Source organism: Coregonus clupeaformis, unplaced genomic scaffold (assembly GCF_020615455.1).
Source record: "Coregonus clupeaformis isolate EN_2021a unplaced genomic scaffold, ASM2061545v1 scaf0738, whole genome shotgun sequence".
Lineage (NCBI taxonomy): Eukaryota > Metazoa > Chordata > Actinopteri > Salmoniformes > Salmonidae > Coregonus > Coregonus clupeaformis.
In genome coordinates, this window is record NW_025534193.1 from 210,749 (window position 1) to 214,699 (window position 3,951).

Genomic DNA, 3,951 nt, shown 5'->3' on the forward strand with positions numbered 1-3,951 from the left:
AGTAGAAATACATTTCCCAAATATTTTAAACATACTTTATTTTTACAGTCCTACAGAAAAGTCCACAGGCAATACTGTACTACTGTACTCATTGAATACTGTATTGATATTCAGTACTGCAATTTTCTAGTGAGAGTAGATTTCTTACCTATTCTCATTTCGGAATGTCCGGATGATGGATGCTGCAGTGTACCTGCTCAAATTTGGCTGTACTCTTTGCCCAGCCTCCCTCATTGTTAGACCATGGTTGACCACATGATCAACCAAAGTGGCTCGGATCTCATCAGAGATTACGGTCCTTGGCCTTCTCGTCCCTCGTCCTCCCGTCCTCCTCCTCTTAATCTCACTCCTCTGGCTCTGCCGCTGTTTCCAATGTTGGCATCCATTGCTCCAAAACAGAAGAGCTCACCTGTTGCCCTTTTATGCTAAAGCTCTGATTGCTAATTGTAAAACAGTGTGACGGGTGTTTGCCCATGTGATGATGTCAGTGTGCATATTTGAATGGCAGTGTGTTCATTGTGAAAACAAGAGATTTTCTGCATGAAAATTGTGCCAAATGCAAAGATTTGTGTGTAGTGTTTTGAAAAAGTGTGTTGTAGAACTGCAATTTGAGTGTAAAGCAGGAATTGTGCTTGTAGTTTAGCAGAATTGGTTCAGGGGGTTGGTGCATGAGTTACATGTTGTGGTCATTGTGTCTCAAGTACCAGTATTTGTTTGTAAGCAATTGAGAAAAAACTGTAACAAGTTTAAATTTAAATCGATGTGTAGCAGGTAGAATGCCACAATGATGCGACACGGATGGCAACGCAACGGCTCTAGTGTAGTTTTTCTGTAAAGTATTTAAACTGGAACAACCATTTCAGTAATGGATTCAATATATCCAATTAACAGATGAATAGTTTAGGAAAATGTTTTTTATTTTTGTGTAACATTCAAAGTCATCAGCAGGCTTTCAACCTTGAAAAACCCTTGAAGTATTCAGGAGAACCTTAGTCACTCCAAAGGTGAACTCGTTTTTCAACCACTCCACAAATGTCTTGTTAACAAACTATAGTTTTGGCAAGTCGGTTAGGACATCTACTTTGTGCATGACACAAGTAATTTTTCCAACAATTGTTTACAGACAGATTATTTCACTTATAATTCACTGTATCACAATTCCAGTGGGTCAGAAGTTTACATACACTAAGTTGACTGTGCCTTTAAACAGCTTGGAAAATTCCAGAAAAGGATGTCATGGCTTTAGAAGCTTCTGATAGGCTAATTGACATCATTTGAGTCAATTGGAGGTGTACCTGTGGATGTATTTCAAGGCCTACCTTCAAACTCAGTGCCTCTTTGCTTGACATCATGGGAAAATCTAAATAAATCAGCCAAGACCTCAGAAGAAAAGAAAATTGCATCCTTGGGAGCAATATTCAAACGCCTGAATGTACCATGTTCATCTGTACAAACAATAGTAGCAAGTATTAACACTATGGGACCACGCAGCCGTCATACCGCTCAGGAAGGAGACGCGTTCTGTCTCCTAGAGATGAACGTGCATTTTGGTGCGGAAAGTGCAAATCAATCCCAGAACAACAGCAAAGGACCTTGTGAAGATTCTGGAAGAAACAGGTACAAAAGTATCTATATCCACAGTAAAACGAGTCCTATATCGACATAACCTGAAAGGCCGCTAAGCAAGGAAGAAGCCACTGCTCCAAAACCACCATAAAGAAGCCAGACTACGGTTTGCAACTGCACATGGGGACAAAGATCGTACTTTTGGAGAAATGTCCTCTGGTCTGATGAAACAAAATATAACTGTTTGGCCATAATGACCATCATTATGTTTGGAGGGAAAAGGGGGTTGCTTGCAAGCCGAAGAACACCAACAACATCTCAAGACATCAGTCAGGAAGTTAAAGCTTGGTCGCAAATGGGTCTTCGAAATGGACAATGACCCCAAGCATACTTCCAAAATTGTGGCGAAATGGCTTAAGGACAACAATGTCAAGGTATTGGAGTGGCCATCACAAAGCCCTGACCTCAATCCTATAGAATATTTGTGGGCAGAACTGAAAAAGCGTGTGCGAGCAAGGAGGCCTACAAACCTGACTCAGTTACACCAGCTCTGTCAGGAGGAATGGGCCAAAAATTCTCCCCAAATTATTGTGGGAAGCTTGTGGAAGGCTACCCGAAACGTTAAACAATTTAAAGGCAATACACTCAATTAGTATTTGGTAGGATCTAAACTTCTGACCCACTGGGAATGTGATTAAATAAATGAAAGCTGAAATAAATCATTCTCTCAACTATTATTCTGACATTTCACATTCTTAAAATAAAGTGGTGATCCTAACTGACCTAAGACAGGGAATTTTTACTAGGATTAAATGTCAAGAATTGTGAAAAACTGAGTTTAAATGTATTTGGCTAAGGTGTATTTAAACTTCCGACTTCAACTGTATATATGAAACATTCATAAGAACTTCAAATAAAGCAGAACCGAGTTATCTCAGGAACCTTAAGAACTAAGGAACCATTTAAGAACCTTAATTTCTCCAATGTAATACAGGCTATGAAACCCAAGATCACAAAGAAAACAAAAGTGACATTCAGTTGCTAGCTACTATATAAGAAATGAAAATCTGGATAGAGCAGAACCCTAGTCTACACTTATTTTCTCTGATCTGCAATTATTCTGTTGTGTACATAGAACTTCACCGCTCTCCAGTCCCTGTTTACTAGTGCTTGGGGAGAAGCAGCAATGCATTTCTCACAGTCTTGTTTTCAGGCGTTTTTCCCATTCTGATAAAATTCATCAAGGAATCTTCAACTGCATCCACCTCTATTGTCTACGACCAATACCTTTTTGTTCCTTTGGCACCTTTGGAAAGAGATTGCATTATACATGACTACATTATGCCACACATTTTTTTATTTTTTTATTAAAAGGTTGACTACAATGAACTTGAACCTCTCTTTCTATTAACTCTACAAGGTTGCAGATATATATTCAGAGTGTGATGAAGTTAAGCTAACAATCCTAACTAAATAACTACATAGATAAGCGTGTGAGAGAAGAATGTGCAATGCTGACATCAAGGCAGACTCAATCTGTATGGAATCTAAGCCCAACAATCTGTTTGCAATGTAAACCTTCTAATAAAAGCAATAAGTATTCAATCAAGTTCCCTACCTCCAAGAAAATCAATCTAAAGTGTGGTAATCCTTCTGTGTTATCATCTATCCTGACACACTAATTCCAGATCTAATGTCTTGACTTGTGTACAATCCAAACTCAACCGTTCTGTGCTGGCATGGTTGGAAATACACTAACTGATGAGGACAGAATTGATCTGGACCAGCACAGTACAGCCATAGGTTGACACTACAGAGTGAAAACGCACTGACTGAAGGCAGCAGGAAACATGCTTACCGTGTGAGCCTCTCTTTTGTCCCAGCTTTCCCTTGGTCATTGGCTGTTTGGCCCGAATTGCTGACATCTCTCCTGGAAAATATCAGTGGAAATCATGTCATTTTCCAACAGTACATTGTAATTAAGAATAGGTCCATGTGTATGTAAGGTATAGGCATACCTGTCAGATTTCCTTCATAGGATTTTTCAGACGACTCCTCTCTCTCAGAGTCACTCTCTGATGCGCAATCAGTGGCTGCAGCATCCATTTCTTCAGACATAACAGTTTGTAAAAGACAGCCAAAAGAAAGAATGGTAAATTGAGGCAAGCTAAATCTGCATAAAACAAATCAAAGTGTAAACATTTTGCCATTAAACTAAACACTGGGGGTAAACTTACCACTGGGGCTGATGGTTATTTGATCCAGAGTTTTCCCTTGAACTCTGCCAATCTGCCCTGTTCACACGCCATCAGTATTTTACTTATTTTTGCCAACTGAAGTGTTCCCTCTGGAAGACGGTAGAACTTTCGATGAATCCGAATGTCG

The 3,951-nt window shown here is 39.5% G+C and overlaps 1 long non-coding RNA gene across 1 annotated transcript; it reads right to left on the minus strand.

Moving 5' to 3' along the window:
* Positions 1–2,843: 2,843 nt before the first annotated feature.
* Positions 2,844–3,702, minus strand: LOC123485565. Its single transcript, XR_006659057.1, has 3 exons — positions 3,585–3,702; positions 3,425–3,496; positions 2,844–2,872 (listed from the first exon to the last, which is right to left on the minus strand). It is a non-coding gene; the product is annotated as an uncharacterized LOC123485565 (long non-coding RNA).
* Positions 3,703–3,951: the final 249 nt, after the last annotated feature.